Below are 18,535 nucleotides of genomic sequence, written 5' to 3'. Positions count from 1 at the left end.
TCAATGAATGGAGCAGAAAACAGAAGGAAGAAGATAAGCAGACAACTGATGGCAAAAAAAAAGCATAACAGAAATGAGGCAGAGAAGATTTTATTCAAAACTGATATGATTGATAATATCAAGTCTGGGAGTCTAAGCAGCTACACTGAAGATGACAAGACTCTACGATACGCATTCTGGTTTGATAAATGCCACTTTTTGAAGTTCTATACTATGTACAAAGTTATGTTTTTATTAATACTGTTATGTACTGATATATACAATTATACTAGGTCTAATGATATAGCCAACTCTATTGGAGACAGCAAGAGGCAACACAGGAACCATGGTAGAACTTTTGTACAATGGTCTTATATGTTTCTTTCATTTCATGTGTTTATAGCAATATGTATGTTTTAAATTGCTTTGTTTTGTTTCTCCCTCTAATATAGAAAAGATAGGAATACATGTTAAGAATCATGCATGTTTAGAATCTATAAACAGTTTATGTGAACTTATCTTATGACACATGATGAAATGAACAGATATTTTGAAGAAAAAGAGACACAAAATTTCTCAGTACTGATCCTGGAGTGTCATAATGCGAGACTCAGGAATAATATTATTCTTTGTTCAGAGTGAAATTAGCCTGTCTGGTTTTATTAAATCTCAACATAATTGAAGGTATGGCTGACTGCATGTGAGTGTATAAGACTAATTAATCATGTTTCTAAGTTTTTGTTTGATAGTTGAACAGAAATGCTTCAATCTCACTGTTTGAATCCCCGCTTTATATGATCTACTTTAGTATCTTAAATAACTATTTGTAAGACACAATCATCAACTAGCGATTTCTTACTCTTTTATTTTTTCTATGAAATTATATATGATTTCCACCCATTTTCTGTTTTGTTTAGTCTTTCTTTAAATTATAATTTAAAAAAAAGACACTACAGTACCGTGCTGATCACAGAGTATCATAATGTGAAATCCAGCAATACTATTATTCCTTATTCAGAATGGCATTAACCTGCTTTATTTTGTTTAGTCTAAGCATAAATGAAGATATGGATAACTGCATGTATGTCTAAGTGTATAGGACTGACCACCATGTTACTAAGCTTTTGTTGGACAGTTGAACAGAACTGTTTTCAGTATCGCTATTTGAATTCCCACTTTACATGTTCCATTTTTGTATCTTGAACAACTATTTGTAACATGACAATATGTAAACATCAACAAGTGATTTCTTGCTGTTTATTTTTTCCTCTGAACGTATATATTATTTCTACCTATTTTCGGTTTTGTTTAGCCTTTCTTTAAATAAAATTTTAAAAAGAAGTTTTAATAAATTAGACAAATAGATAGATAGATAGATATCATAATATATAAACATATATATATCTACAGAGAGAGAGAGAGAAACATGACTAGATATTTACTAATTTCCAAATCTACTTATGAAGAATTTTATGTGCACTATATAAGGCATATTTTTTTCCTATTAGTCTTGCCTTCAACAGAGTTACTGGTTGCTAACTGGAAGACAGATATTTTTTCTCCATACACATTCCGTTCGATTTAGTGCTTTTATGCTATTTAATTTCTAGGTGAAGACAAAGATTGTTTTTCATCTTTTTTCGAGATGATGAGCATTTACCTGGCTAGAAGGACTTCACAGCTCTGCTACTTGATATTAATGATAGAAAAATTTAAAATGAGTTCTTATGAAGAAAGAATTGCGTCTTTCCCTTCAAGGAGGGTAAAGAGCATGAGACTATCCTTCCCAGAGACTGATCTGTAAACCCCTCATATCCTGGGGTCTGCAGTACTGTCTGGATGGACAGAGCCCTGAGCACTGTATCCTTGCTGCAGATGTAGATTTTCCGAGGGAGCCTTGTACCCAATGCTGCACACAGCATGGACTTTAGCTCTATTGTTTCCCCCAGATACAGAGGACGATTTATACCACTGGGCTCACATGAGAAGCCTCCCACAATGCTCTTCACTCTTTCTGCACCACTGCACCCACCAGGGAATTTGCATTTTATCCCCAGGGAGGACCTACCCAGGCAAGTTTCAGATAAAAGCTGGCTCTAGCTGTGCCTTGACTGATCAGGACTCTTCAGTTCAGTTTCTCAAAATGAAGCTACCACTTCAGCTCCTGGGGCTGCTACTGCTCTGGGTCACTGGTACGGATACCGGGAGATGTGGAAGGGCAGGGGACGAGAGGGTGAATTTCTGGATCCCACCGCTCCCTGGGTGAGTTCTGTTCATACATGAGATGTGCAACGCGGACTTGAAGCAGGGCTGTGTGAATTTCCATCAGGGAATTAAGAAGAAAATTTCTAAAGAATCAGGAATAGTCAACTGATAAATATTGTAACAAAGAAAGATATGGATAAGGAGATGAATTCTAGAGGGATTCTCGTTATTAGATATTGGAGTTATCTCAAAATTGAAATGTTCATTGTATATTAAAATACGAAAAAGTTAAGTTTGATATTTGCAAAAAAGAGAAAAGAATAAAAATGCATCATGTTTGTATGTGATGTTGCATTTCTCCTTTATACTTTTAGCATCCAAGGGAGATGTTTTGTTGTCCCAGACCCCACTCTCCCTGTCTATCACACCTGGAGAGCTGGCCTCCATCTCCTGCAAGTCCAGTCAGAGCCTCCTGGACAGTGATGGAAACACCTATTTGCATTGGGTTGTCCACAAACCAGGCCAGGCTCCACAAGGAATGATTTATTGGGTTTCCAATCGGGAATCTTGGACTCCAGGGAAATTCAGTGGCAGTGGGTCAGGGACAGATTTCACATTCAAAATCAGCAAAGTGGAACCAGAAGATTCTGGAATTTATTACTGTTATCAAGGTACACATGCTCCTCGCACTGTGCTACAGCCCTGAACACAAACCTCCCTGCCTGGGGAGGCCCAGCTGCCCTCCTGCACTGCTGTCTGGGGAGCAGCACAGCACAGCCTGCTCTGTGTGAGAGGAAGGGGTTGAAGAATCAGAACAGCAAGTTGCAGCTGATGCCTCTGGCTGGGCCTGAGACTGAGGAAAACAGCAGAGCAGCCAAGACCTGTGCTCTGCTGAGGGCCCTGACACAGAGAGAGAAAGATGGAGCTAGATTCCAGAGGATTGTAGTGGCTTAAACATTCGGTGTTTTATGAAATTGAAAAAAAAAAAACTAAACCAAATTAACCATGAATGTAGCTAAAAATAATAACAAGGTAGAAATGGATTCTAAGGTAGATACTTTCTCTTGCACTTTCTCGTATCATGTGAAAATCCAGTGGAATACAATCCCCATGCACTGTCCGTTCAGCCAATCTGGGATTCCCAGGATGCTGTGCCCACTTCAGGATGACAGAATTAAAGGGATCACTTCCGTTATTGCAATGTTAGATATTCTATGACTCTATGGATCACTGGGAAGTGATGCTCATTCATGGCTCTTGGTCTTAGGAGTCCATGGTGAGTAAAGATCCTGGCCTGAAGTAACGGCAGTCCTGTGACATCTCTCTAATCAATGTAGCATGACAAACTTGAGCAACTAAATTGTGATTCGGCCTCATCGTAACCTGGGGATGAGTGATCCTTATTTCGTGATATCCAGGAATACAGCTACCAATCAGGGGTCAAACAAATCCTCACAAAATTTCTCACAGAAATTAGTAGCAGTTTGTCTTGCATTTTATGGCAAATTTTTGCCTCTGTTCCCCATCACCAACACATACGCAATTTTAGTCTCCACAAGGATCTTTGTTTCCAAGATTTTATAGGCAAACAAAACATGCAGAACTAATACTTCCAGCATAAAAGCAGGTACCTCACACCTCCCCCTCATCCTCATGAAAACTGGTAAATCTCAATAGGCTCCACTTCTTCCTTTCTGTGACAACTGCTATCCTCAAACTTATATTTAACATGAGACAAGTGAAGACTGATAATAGGCAGTGTTGACGCCTGTTTGCTCCTCATGGTCTTCCAGACAGCTTACAAAGTAGACACTAAAAATTTCCTCTAATGCCATATTCCAAGTCATCATGTGATTTTATTTCCCCGTGCTAGATTTTTTGAAACATGGGTACATTCTGGTAATATTTTAAAGTAACAAGAAATAGAATTTCTGTCATCCTGGACATGAACTGAGACAGAAAACCAAATCAAACACTGCTTATAATTTGCTATGAAGCCTCCCTCGATGGGAAGGCAGAAAAAGCAACACTGGGAAACAAGGGGAAATAAGGGCTTGCAGTGGAACATATTTCCAATACTGAGATGGCCCCGGACCGCCACTCAACACTTGCATACGTGGGATTCTGGAGCTCTGGGAAGTGATGTGAACTGGAGATGCAAATATAGGGATAGAGGTGAGGTCACCAGGAAATGAGGGGAAGTAGATGAGGACAGACTGGTCCTTAAAAGGCAGCCCAATTCTCAGAAGTCAGGACACAAGGGGAAACGCACATTGGAGACTGTAGAGTAGGAGTCACCTGTGGGAAGGAGAGAGAGAGGGGAAAACTGACAGAGACAAGGACAGAAGCAGAGAGACAGAGTGACACTGAGACAGGGGGACACATAGGAAGGATGAGAAATTGAGACCCTAGAGTCAAGATAGTGTTTTAAGAATCTCTTTTTCTTTCACAAATGTATGATTAAAGTGTTGATTGAATTTAGAAATGTCCTTCAGCGCAGGTTGTTATAAATGGCGGAACCACTGTGTCACTTAGAAAATCACAACTCTTTCTGGAAATGGCAAGACTTCCCAAACTGTTTGTAAAACAGATGACTCTTTGCTGCCACCTGTTGGTCAGCTTTTGAAGGACAAGTTTCACGGAAAATTGCTAACATTCCCTTTGTATTCTTTTCAATTTGTTTCTACCACGCTGTTGCTATGGCAAATAGAAAAACCAAATGAACACACAAGATTCAGATGCAGATTTATTTGCACTTATTGTCAATGACAAGGAGTCAATCCCTGTAACAATGTCAGCCACAACGGCTTAGGGAGAAAGATTTTTATGGGGTTACCAAGTGTAAATACAGAGGTAAAGCACTTGGCTGTCTTTGCTTGGTTCTTGCAATACTTATCCCAGTGACCAGCTATGCATCACAGTGACCTGCCTTTTCTAAGAAACTGAAGTAACAGGAACTGTAGCAGGATCTGAGCACAAACAGAAACTCAAGGACACTGGCTTGCAGGGGGCCTGTTTCTGCTCCCCTGCACTCTGCTTTGAAAAGCGCAGATCCCTTTGCAGTATCCCAGAGCACTGAAGCTGTGAAGAGCCGGATGTCTCGCGTGTAGCGTTGTTTTTTTAGAATATAATGTGCAAGTTCACATCCTAGTTGTGCAAATATTGATGAGAAGTGATACAAATACAATGAAGCCCTCATTGACGCTTTTCTCCCCCAGAATCAGAGATTTTCCTCATGTAGTTGGAAGACTCTTAAAATAACTTTTATAAAGCAATGGTTACGTGTTATGTAAGTTTAAAAAAATCTACACAAAAGTGTATGAGGGCGGGGGACACAACTCAGCTCAGTGGCCCCTTGCCTATGTGACAAGTTCAAAGTCTTGAGTTTAATTTCTGTACCCGCCCACCAAAGCAAACACTTGTGCAAATACTGTAGGGCACCAGTGTAAACTACTATAGAGCCCCAGCTGTTCCTCTTTCTTCCTTGGGATCAGATTTTTCCCAGGCAAGTGGAAGCTTTTTACTTTACAAAGAAATGTGCGCGTGCTGCCCCCTCCTGGTCATTCTCATGCACTGCAAATTCCTAGGAAGATCTTTTCTCAGATTTCATCTTTCAAACATACTGAAATATTTTATTCACCATCCTGTTACCAGGTTAATGACTACAGAAGAGATTGATTATCGCACAACATTGGACCTCTGAGTCACTGGATGACTCGAGTGTACCGTTATTCCTATTTCATCTGTCGGAAACAGCCTCAGAAGGAACATAGTGTGCAAGACCATTTGTTTTCTTCCTTGCGCTGGATCCCCAGGGCTCTTCCCATCATTTGAACGGCACCTCCCATCCTCCTCATCTTCAGTCTATTAGAGCATACGCACCGAAGCTCTGCTGTCTGTGCTCTGACATTATAGGCATGGGATTCTGCTGTCACTGAATATTCTGGCCGCGGAATACAACTACTGACAAAACACACACAAGCACACACCCACAGAGAGAAACTCATACACAAACACACACAATCAGATCGTTCCTCAAATACTACATAGCCACAGTGTAAAATAGCTATAACTGTAGTTATTAAGCAAAATATACTGAAATTTTAAAAAATCAATATTTTACTTTATCTAAAACGTTGCTCTCTTGTGTGAAATCTGTTTTTTCATATTGAAGTTGTTATATTAATTTTGGTATTATTTATTCTTCAATCAAGATGCTAGTCAGATGACCCAAGGAATACTGGCATCCTTCCTTCAATTTTGCATTAAGATAAATGCTGCATGACCCACACACTAATCTGGCCCAGGAGCTCAAAGCACAGGGATGATTTTACAGAGCTCATAAAGAGGAGACTGCGAGTGATGGGCAGTGCCTTGTCACTGTGTCAGGACTCACCCTGGGGAAGGAAAACTTCTAATGTGAAAACACAGGGTGATTGATGGCAACCCCAGAGACCTTCACAGACACACAAAGTGCATTAGACTGTGGATTGCACTGCCTGGTGAGTGATACAGATTTGGTCATCTGTGTTTGGGAAGGAGACATTTTGCAGAGGAAACAACTGAGCTTCTGACTGAGAAAAACTGTGCCTCCATGTACTGGCTCCCACCTAATTTCAAGCCCACAGAAATGTTACCGACTGCTACAGGCTGAACAAGTCTGGTATCAGCCTCAAGGTCAGAAACCATCCTGAGCTTCAGGGAAAATAAAGTTGAGGCTCGCTGAGTCTATACACCACCTCAGCATAAAGTGACTGCTGGCTTGGTGAGATAAATCAACATGGATCTGGACTCTGTCTCTACATAGTCTCTACTAGTGATAGCAGAGACACAACTGGGAGTAGAGCTTTTATCTCTCTATCTACCATGACTTATTTTTTCTTTTGATTTTTTTTATATGAATGTAAACATGGTTTCCAGTTTTCTTGGGGTGGAGGTTCTGTTCTTTTCATTCTCTGATTTCTGCTCTTTCCTTCCTATCTTTTGCACCACGTTCTGAAAATTGGAGTGATTCTCCTTTGTCTACCAGCCCTGCTTCTAATCTCTTCCTTTCCATCTGTTTCTCTATTTTTTCTACTAACTGCTCTTACATTTTCTCCTCTGAAATTTACATTAATATATTTAGAGTTTATACACTGCATACATTTTTCTATTCGTTTAAGATTTTGTAATATAAGGTACTGGGAATTTAGCTCAGCGGTGTAAGTGCCTGCCTTGCAAGCAAGCAGTCGTCAGTTTGATCCGTGGTACTGATAAAAAGGAAAAACAGACACACAAACACACAAAAACGGTTTTGTAATATAGCCAAAAATCAAGCTCACACAAGTAAAGGTGACAAGTTTGTGGTTACCTCAAGTTGACATTTTGCTAGGCTTTGTCTGACACTACTGTAAATTGTGAATATACCACTTTAGCCAAGGTGACATAATTGTGCTAACCAGCTGTTCTGCCTGGAAAACCAGGGCTGATATTGCATAAGGGGCACTGAAAACATTGTGGACCAGTGTCAAGGGACCAGGAAATGGGTCAAGTAGGCAGAAACTACTAACCTCATTAATTGAATAGCAGGATCTTACAACACACTCACAATGCAAAAGCTGTCTACACCTAGAAGACACTTCTGAGTAGTCATTTCCTAAAGGTTCTAAATAATAGCAGTCAGGATTTCCACCATAGGTGATTTATAAGCATCAACCCAAGAATTAAGCTGAGAAAAATAAAAATAGACAGTGAGAAGACAATTCCACAAGGTGCAACTCCAGATAATCAGTGAAACAAAGGCAAGCCAAGGGGGAAATGGGGTGGGAACATGCAAAAGCCACCTCTCTTGACTGTCTGAAGTGGTAACAACAAAGCAAATCAACAAGAATCTAGATCAAATCAAATCAGAAATAAATTCACAGATAACCCACATATAGTGACCATAATGAAAAACATCCCTAGTTACCCCACAGCAGATACAGATTTAAAATGGAGGAACTTAGGAAAATGAGAGAAGCCATAAAGACCAACATAGATATATAATGGAATTCATAAAAGAGATTCAAGGAGATATTCAGGAGATTGAAACTACCATTGAAAGTGTAAGCAGCAGAATAAGCCAATCCAGATGCTGCTGTATCATGTGAAGAAGAACAAAATAAGAATGATTACAGTTAGTGGGATAAGCAGGAGATAGCATAAATAACAAAAATGACTGCTCAGAGACACCATGACAGAAAACTTTCCTGCGAAGGAAAAAGAATATGGCGTATGTATGAGTCAGCCATATAGAACTCTAGTTATGACCAACAAATCTACAGCAAGGCACAAGAGGGTCAGGATTCAAGAAATTCAGTTCAAGAATACAATCTGAAAAACTACCAGGGAAAAGGAAAAAGTACCTATACAGGAAACCCATCATAATCACAACTGACTTCTTGACACAAATCCTCAAATCTAGGGCACCTTGGAGTGAAGGACATCAAGCAGCTCACCCCCAAAATTTTCATTCCAAGCTAATAGTCTCTAAAAAACTATCTTTCAAAATTAATGGGGAAATAAGATACTTCCTTGACAAACAACAACTGATGAAATACATGATCACAGAGTTAGAACTCAGGATGTTCTGAAGGACACTCTAGAAAAGATTAAAAACGCATCATGTTTGTATGTGATGTTGCATTTCTCCTTTATACTTTTAGGATCCACAGGAGATGTTTTGTTGTCCCAGACCCCACTCTCTCTGTCTATCACACCTGGAGAGCTGGCCTCCATCTCCTGCAAGTCCAGTCAGAGCCTCCTGCAGAGTGATGGAAACACCTATTTGCATTGGGTTGTCCACAAACCAGGCCAGGCTCCAGGAGGAATGAAGCAAAAAAGGAAAGCAGGGAGAAGAGGCAGGAGAGGGGAGAGAAAAAACCAAAGACAAAAGAAAGGGAAAAATTTGGGATCCAGTTTTATTGTTTGTCACCAAGCCTGCCTGAGCTGCCGTCACTTTCATCCAGAAAGTCCTGAAGAGCACAGCAAACAGGAGCTCCAGTCCCGCCCTGGGCATGGGCCAAGCACCAGAATCCTGGGCCAGAACTCACTCTGTGCAGACTCCTGGGCCCTAAACTAAGCAGGCTCACAAGGACTCTCTGTGAGTGAAGTGAACAGCAAAGGGACAGTAGAAATGACCCTTCCCACAGCAGCTGTGAAGCGAAAAGAGGGCTCTAAGTACACTGGGGAATAAGTAGATTTTTTTAAAAGACAAGATATCTTTTAAAGTCATGAGTGCAGATCAATACAGCCGAATATCTGTATTTCAACAATGTCTGCTTCAGAAGAATTGCGAATTTTTAACTTTGAAAGTGGTGGATGAGGTGCCCAAATGAAACCCTGCCTGGAGGAAGATACAGCCTTGCAAAATCCTCAAGAATGCTCACAGTTCCTAGGTAAAGAGCCATAGATTACAGTCAGACACGCTAGGTACTAAAACTCAAATAGAAAAACTAAGTATCACTGAAAATGTCAGACAACAATGGGCTCTTTCAATGCTACTGATTTGGAACTTATGAGAGGATAGTGAGGAAATAAATTATAAACATGATATCATTTAAGAAGTAAAGAAAACTAAAGGAAAAATAAAGCATTAATGAGCTGTGTAAAACTGACATCCCAATACATTTTATACACATTGTAAAATCACTCAAATCACCCTCATAATCAAGCTAAAAACATTCAGAACTCGATTTGTGGTTTATTAACTGAGTTAATCAGTGTAACTTTACCTTTAATTTTGCTTTCAGAACACTATTGCCATAATTATATTCTTAGTTATTAAATATTAAAATAAATTCTTAAAATCTGATATGAGTCTCACCTAAGATGCTGGTTCACTTCCACAGAACACGGCCAAACTGCATGTGATTTTTAAAGCTTCCTTATTTCCAAGGACAAGAATACGAAAGCTGAAACAATTGTCAAAGTCTGATGCTAACAATTCATGCTCTCCACCTCATTCGTCTTAAGCTTTAGAACTTTGTCATGTGACTGCTCCAATGAGCTGAAATTTATTTTCTTTCATTTCATTTACTACTGATTCTTGTGAGACAGATGAGGAACAGGGCCTTAGGAGCCCAGACAAGTGCAACAAGTGATGTTTTCAACTGCTCAGACTGTTTGGAAAGAGCCCACACATTCAGAAGACAAAGTCACCCAAGATAGTGAACAACAGTCAACCAAACACAGTGAGGCTGAGGCAGGAGGATGGACAGGTGGAGCTGAAACTGGGCAGCTGAACAACACAGTGAGAACGTTTTTGTTTTTCCTTTTTTGGTACTGACAATCGAACTTAAGACCTTGCACTTGCCAGGCAGGCACTGTGCCACTGCATTTTTGTTTTACACTGTCAATTTTCCATATACTTTTTTATTTAGAACACTGTATTCACCTTTGATGGTTGTTTCTAGTGAAACCTAATAGCAAGTTCTAGTTATTTTCTTTTACTAATTCATGTTTGTGAAAAATAACCTATAATGTTTGTGCTATTATCTACATTAGATATAATTTTTATACTTCTCCAGAACTCAGTGATATTCTCTTACAATACAAAACAGACATGTTTGTGACACTGAGACTGAATAGGAAAGAGATGCCAAAAGATCTGCCAAAAAAAAAAAAAAAAAACTGAAAAAGGGAGAAATATTAGTATATTAGAGAGGAAAAGTTTGTGTTATGACTGGAAAGACAAAAAAGATATCGTACTGTCAACTATTCACAATACAGAAATGATAGAACTTGAAAGAAACAAACCTAAAAAATTCCAATAGCGGTCAGCGATTGTAATAATTCTATGGTGTAGGTAATATTGACAGAGTTGACTAATATCTAACAATATCCTATAATCAAAAAGCAAAGGGGAAATGTTATTATAAAATACTTAAGTACCTTCTGAACCAAACAATATGAAACTCATTTGTTATTTATTCAAAGCAAGGGGGTTCAAGAGTCATTTACAATTTCGATTAGGTGGCAATTTAAGTCTTTAAAAATGCTGGGGAATTTGCAACATACGGTTTTCAGTGTCTGTGGTCATCAACTGTGACAAAACGGTACTACAGCCAGAGGTAGTAACACAGCCACAGTGAGAGCCAGATGTCCTCTGAAGCCCTCCCTCAATTAGGCAGGTCATGTGATGGTTCTGACCTCTAGGCCCAGCCCACACAGATCTACACAATTCATCTTACTCCTGTGCTTTCACCTCTGACAGCTGGTTTGGAAGATCCAGTAGAGAACTGTCGGCCCAACATCACTAGATAGAAGGAGTGCGGGTCCCTAAAAGAATCAAGGAAGAACAGAATCTTCCTCAACCACACAGACCCGCACCAGACTGGGACAGGAGATAAACCTTTACTGTATTAAATCATTAAAATTTTGGAATAATTTGTTATAATAGTGCCCACCCGAACTACAATATTACCCCAAATCCTTTAAAGTTAAAAATAACCATTATTCCCAAGTATTACTTCCAAACAATTCCATATATAGCTATCATCTCTGATCCTATACTAGCCTTGTGCTGTGGTGTGGATATAATTTGTCCCCAAGTTCATGTGCTGGATGTTTATTCCCAATGGTTCTGAAAGGAAGTGAGACCCTTAAGAGGTAGGCAATAGAAGGTAATTAGGTCACGATGGCATATACCTTCAGAAGGATGGCTGCCCATCTCAAGGGACTGGCTTAGCTATTATGAAAGCAGGCTGTAACAAAGCAAGCTTGGCCTTCTAGGCTTGCTCTCTTGCTTCTTCCCTTGCCATGTGATATGCTATGACACAGCCAGGGTGTCCTTGTCAGATACTGGTGCCACGCTGTCTGGACTTTTTAGCTACAAGAATTGTGAGACAAATAAATCATTTTCTTTACATATTACCAGATATTTTGTCATAGCAACACAAATGGCCTAACATACCATCTTACTGGTTTCCTGGTTTCCTTTCAGGTGATTTGGGCACTATGGTATGCACGTGCCACTCTCACCTTCCCTGGAGAAAGGAAGGATTTATTATCCAGCTGCTGGGATCACAGTGGACAGAAAGCCCTCAGCTGCCAGCCTGCTTCAGAAAGTATCTTGGCTGAAGAGCACTGCGTGGCCCCGGGGCTGCCCTCACCCAATCACCAGAGGTATTCAATGACTGGTCAGATAACTATAAAAGTACAACCCCAACTCCATCCCAATTTATGGTCTCCATCAGGTGGACTAAGGCTTTTATTGAATCTGAATCAGCTCTATTTCTCCTTCTGTGTAATCTTCTCTTCCCTTCCCCAACCTCTTCTTTTTCTTCCAGAGCCGTTGATCCCATAACCACTCTAGCAATCTTGTCACATACTAATCCTATGTTAGAATTTGCTTCTCCTGATCTCAACCTGAGACAGGCACTATTCCTTAATGTGATATCATGCTGCCTAACTCTGCCTTAGTATCTGCCGTAAGTATCTTATTTTCCCATCAAAAATACACAAAAATCTTAATTGGACAGAAGACTTAAGATTGCAACTCTGTAAAAATTCAAAATGTACTATTAAATGACTATTTCAAAAACAAAAACAAAGAGAGAGGCCATAGATTTTTGTGAGTTCTTCTGGAGAAAAGCTTTGAAACTGTCTCAAAGAAAATATCGTATCTCGCTTATAATTGAACAAAGAAATTATGAAGTACATAGCTAAGAGCCGCATATCAAGAATCACTGTGGAGCTATTATTTATTTCTGCTGGTTCCTGGTATTATTATAGCAGTTATTCTTGAGTACTCACTATAACAAGTGCTAAGAGCTCTGTTTGGATTATAAAATATAGGTTCATGGTAAGCAAATACATGACCCAAAACCATAGAGCCAGAACTCAATGGTGGATGGGGAGGACTTCAAACCCTCAACTCTTATCTCTATTATACCATAATGCCTCCAATGTATTTGCATACTCAAGCTCCAGAGGTTAACTAGTATAGTTCACTAAGTAATTGCAGGAGGTGAGAACAGAAGGCAGGTATACATGCCACATTTTTCTCTTTGCTCCTCTACTGCCTCTGATGATGACTAGGACACTGGGCCTGCCTTCTAGGTGCTTAAGGACTCATACATGCAGTGGCCAGAAGTGACATACAGCACAAACCTGGGCTAAGGCAATGGAAAGGTTCTTCTGCCCTCTTGTGGTTCAGTGTGACTATTACATATCCAAGCCCCATGAAAACGCACTGAAATACCTTATAAAGGCACTTGGCAGCAGGCACAAAACCACAGGAGATGACTCTCTCTGGCCTGAAGAGGACATTTAATAACGTGACGTTCTGATTTTGAAAAATATTACTTATGATAAGAACGCTCATCCTAACTACAGCTCAGAAAAAAAACAAACTAAAAACCTGTATTACACAATAATAAAGAATATAAACACCCTCAATATCCATCAAGAAAAGTGATGAAGGTTTAAAAATATTCTAAGCCCCAAATAAAACTCCTAATCCTTGCTTTTTATACTCAGTGATTGTAGAACTCTTTCCATACCAGCAAGATATTTAGTTCCTCATTCTGCAGGTGCAGAGCACTCATTGGACAGGGGAACTACCATGGAGTAACTTGTGTCCTACAAATGACAACTTCAAACTGCTTCCAAATGTTTACTATTAAAAACAATGCTGCAGGGGCTGGGGATTTAGCTCAGCAGCATAAGCGCCTGCCTTGCAAGCACATGGTCAGTCAGTTCAATCCCTGGTATCGATTTAAAAAAAAAAAGTGTTTAAAAACAATGCTGCAAATAAACAATGAGATGAATTCCTGGGAGTGGACATGCTGGGTCAAATGGCACATCCACACTTACGCACCACTTCCCCTTTGAAACTTTTTCCCTCTGACTCTCTTCTGTCTCTCTGGCTGCTCCTTCTCAGCCTTCTTCCCACACTGCCTTACTTGCTCCTTCCTTAGTTGTCAGTTTACTGGGATTTGGTCTCCATCTCCCTTCATCCTACAGTCCTTTCTTCTTTTCAGCATTTGTCACCTACTCTTGTTTCCAGCTATGAGTTTTCTTCCTGGAAGGCACCTAAGGTCATTACATCTTTTAAGTCCACAGTTTCAGAATTATTTTATATACTTACTACTCCTGTATGTAAGTACAGATATAATATGCATGCATACATATGTTCAAATATGAATATATATATAATGTCCTGCCCCTTTCTACAGTAATGGTGGCATCACACCCTAAATTGAAGCAGTTTTAAGGGAATTCTGCAAGGTAGCAGTCTTTAAAGGAGATAAGTGTGACCCTTGGTAGAGGATAAGGCACATGCCTGTAATGTCGGCACTTGGGAGGCTGAGACGGCAGAATCGTTGCAAGTTCCAACCCAGAATATCTTTTCGTATGCTATTGACTTTGTCAGTAAGTTCCCAATTTAGGAAGGAGTTCCGGGGGGACATTCATATGTTGGATTCATTCCTAGGTCTGACAAAGTGAGTCTTGTACAACACACTAGTGAAAGTTTGCAACCCAAATATTGCTAGGTCAGGGATTTATATATGTTCTTTGAAAACGTAACTATTCATATTCTTGGTCCATTTGAAAAATGAGGTTGTCTTCATATCGTGTTATAAGAGTTGTATTGCTTACTTTTTCCCATATTTTCAATTGAGAATAAAAGATTCCTAACTACCTAGGAAAGCACTATCTTTTCTCTCTTGGGTGGTGACAGTGGTATGGTACTGGGGATCAAACCCAAGAACCTGCACATACATACAAGGCAAATCCTCTACTACTAAGCTATATCACTAGCCACCATTATTCTTTTCCAGTATCAAGAAGTAACCATCAGAACTATGGATGTTCTTCAATGTACAATAAGGTTACAGCGGGGCTAGGGATTTAGCTCAGCAGCATAAGCGCCTGCCTTGCAAGCAGGCAGTCATGAGTTCAATCCCTGGTACTGATAAATACGAAAAAGACAAAATAATAATAATAATAATAAGGTTACGGCATGAGACACCATAATTAAGCTAAAAATATATTAAGTTAAAAATGCATGTAATTTACCTAACCTAACCAGGCATGATGGTGCACATCTATAATCCCAGCACTTGGGAGGCTGAGCCAAGAGGATTACTGTGAATTCGAGGCCAGCCTGGAACATCTCAACAAACAAACAAACAAACAAAAAAAACTACACACACACACACACACACACACACACACACACACACACATAAAACTTTATCTCTTACCAAATATCAAAGCTTAACCTAGCTTACTTTATTAAACATGCTCAGGAGACTTATACCACCCACCAAAGTTGGGCAAAACTATCTGACACAAAATTTATCCAGTAATAAAGCACTGCATATCTCATATAACCTAGTGAACACTACACTAAAAGTAAACAACAGAAATGTAGTATACGTATATTTCTGCACTCTTGAAAACGTTGGTATAGACAAAGACTTTATGAACAAAAGCCCGACTGCACAGTAACTATCACACAGGATCAACAACTGGGATCTCACCCTACTAAAAAGCATTTGTACAGCAGAAGAAACCACCAACAGAGTGAAGAGACAAACCCACAATGTGGGAGAAAATGTTTGCCAGCTGTATCTCAGACAAAGGATTACTATCAAGAAGATATAAAGAACTCAAAAAAATCAGTCCTCCCAGATTTAAAGACCCAATAGAAAGATAGGCATCTGAGATGAACACACACTTCTCAGATGAAGAAGTACAAACAGCAAATAAATACAGGAAAAAATGTTCAACATTACTGGTCATTTGAGAGCTGCAAATTAAAACAACACTGAGAATCTACCTCATCCAGAAAGAATGACTGTTATCAAGAAATCTACCAATAACAAATACTGGAGGGGCAGTGGGGAAAAAGAACCCTTCTCCACTGGGGGTGGGAATGCAGACTGGTGCAAGCACTGTAGAAATCAGTGTGGAAACTCCTCAAAAAACTTTAGGATTGAAGGTCCCATTCAACCCAGCTAGTCCCCTTCTGAGTATCTTCCCAAAAGAATTAAAAACATCATAGCACAGTGATATATGTGCACCCGTATTTACAGCAGCACAATTTGTAATAGCCAGAACTTGCAAACAATCTAAATTACCCATCAACTGAGGAATGGATAAAAAAAAAAAAAAGATGTGGTAATTCTTTTGATTGGTTTTACAGTGTTTTGTTTTTGGCTTGATTTTGCCATACCTGATGGGATGGATAACTATTGTAAAGACAAGATATACTATGGTAGCTATTATTTTTTTTTTCAGTATCCTGCTTTAAAACTCTGTACTAATTCTGCTGCACTGTCTTATTGGCTTTGTTCTGTCTTGTTTTGTTGGATTTTACATCATTAAAATAAAAAATTTTTTAATTAGATAAAAAAAGATGTACTTTTATGCAACAGGAATACTACTCTGCTATCAAGGATAAACTGGACACTTTTACAGGTGAATGGGTGCAACCTGGGACCATACTCATTAGTGAAATAAATAAGACACATATATGTAAACACTGTATTGTCTCAGTGTTAGAAGCTAAAAGAAACAACATGTATATACGTATGTATGTAGAAAGAAGATAGTTATACTACTGATTTCTCTGAGTTCACTGAAGAGAAAGATTTGTGCTAGTATTGTTCAGACAAGAATGGCATTTTACACTTTTGTAAATCTTTTTTATGTCCAGTTTACTGAAAAAAATCTGGGCTCAGGGCTGGGGATTTAGCTCAGTGGCATAAGCGCCTGCCTTGAAAGCAGGCAGTCGTGAGTTCAATCCCTGGTACCGATAAAAAGGAAAAAGACAAAAAAAAAAAAAATCTGGGCTCTATTTGCTTCCACATGCAGTATGTCATAAATTGTTTGGAACAAAGTACAGAATATGTAAATTTTGTCCTCTCATAGATTAAACAAAAAAGGAAAGAGCATTATACTAACCTCTTCAAATGATTCTGGATACCCTGCTTAGATACTAACCAAAACTCAAACACTAATAGTTTCCTATAGGTTAGTCATAATACGGAATCTAGAACAATATTCAGACATCATTACTTGTGGACTTCAGGACTCATCAAATCTTGTACCTGTTAAATTTTGATGAGAAAATGTTTTAGCACTTGGGACCAGCATCAGTCTCAGGGTCACTCAGTAACAGTGCAAAGCCCTGACACAGCCCTCATTCTTCTTTTGTTCTTTTGTGCATTTGAGATGCTAATCATGGGTCACAAGGTTAGGAATGTGCTGCAAAGCCTAAAAGACTTATATTAGTTGAGTAAAAGACCATATTATTAGTCCAGTAAAACGTGAAAGTCATGAGGAACTTTAATGAGTTATTTCTAATTACATTTTTTCATATGGGAAAAATCTGTTCAGTACTTGTCAGTCTGACACCCATCACAAATTCTGGAAAGAATTAACTACAATCACTGAGGAATGACTGTACACGGATGAACATTTTCAGACCCTGTTACATTAAAATCCACTGCCCTCAAAGTATAAATAACTTAAAGAGTAAAATAAAAGACAGATAATAGCTATAGGGAGGATAGGTCTTTTACAAATGAGAAAAGGACTAAGCAATGAAGACAGCAGGAGGGAAGAGAAGAGAAAGCAAAATGAATTAAGGTATGTTACATACATGTATCGACTCCCCATAATGAATGTAATCATTATGTACTGTAAATATGAACTAATAAAAAATTTTAAAATCCATTGCTGGGGATGCCTCAGGGAGAGAACCAGCTAGCATCTCCCAAGAACACACCATGTTGGAACTTGAGGCGCTGGGAAAGAAAGCAACCCGCTCACCTCCCTGGTAAGCAGCTGTGAGCCTACTGGCACACGGGCTGAGAATCAAGCATCCCGTCCTTCCCTTTACCCCCACAGTTAGCAAATGGGAGCCAGAGGCCTGAGCATCTCTTGGGAGGTTGACCCTATGCAATACAGCAAATACGGGGATTTCCTTCTACCATCTCTTTGAAGGCAAATATTTGTTTTTGGCTTTGTTCTGATTAATTGTATTGTTCTATTGAATATTGTTTTGATAAGTTCTATAATGTTTTGATTTGACTTTGCTATACCTGATTGAAAACACAACTATTGTGAAGGTAACGAGATATACTACGGTACCTGTTACTGTTATCCCGGTAACCTGTTCTGAAGTTCTGTATCAATTTCACTGCATTGTCTCAATTGGCTTTGTTCTGTCTTGTTCTGTTGTATTTTACTATCTTCAAAAATTTAAAAAAAAAAATCTATTGCTTTATCTATACTTTGGCTCTTTCATCCATTCTAATTTCACAGTATCAAAAGAGTAGTTATTTGGGTATCAGTGATTCACTGAGTTACACAATCT

At 39.1% G+C, this 18,535-nt stretch overlaps 1 long non-coding RNA gene across 3 annotated transcripts; it reads left to right on the top strand.

Moving 5' to 3' along the window:
• The first annotated feature begins 1,711 nt into the window (after positions 1 to 1,711).
• LOC111758241 (uncharacterized) lies at positions 1,712 to 18,451 on the top strand. 3 transcript variants are annotated; one of them, XR_010043089.1, is made up of 3 exons: positions 1,976 to 2,241; positions 5,839 to 6,949; positions 12,146 to 18,451. It is a non-coding gene; the product is annotated as an uncharacterized LOC111758241 (long non-coding RNA). The 3 variants fall into 3 exon arrangements; XR_010043090.1 differs by having other exon boundaries at positions 1,979 to 2,241; positions 5,839 to 6,861; XR_002792444.2 differs by lacking the exon at positions 12,146 to 18,451 and having other exon boundaries at positions 1,712 to 2,241; positions 5,839 to 7,324.
• Positions 18,452 to 18,535: the final 84 nt, after the last annotated feature.

This window comes from Cavia porcellus, unplaced genomic scaffold, assembly GCF_034190915.1.
Source record: "Cavia porcellus strain 051 isolate PalLab524CR breed Dunkin Hartley unplaced genomic scaffold, mCavPor4.1 scaffold_25, whole genome shotgun sequence".
Taxonomy (NCBI): domain Eukaryota; kingdom Metazoa; phylum Chordata; class Mammalia; order Rodentia; family Caviidae; genus Cavia; species Cavia porcellus.
The sequence above is the reverse complement of the archived record's forward strand: the minus strand, read 5'-3'. Positions and strand labels throughout refer to the sequence as shown.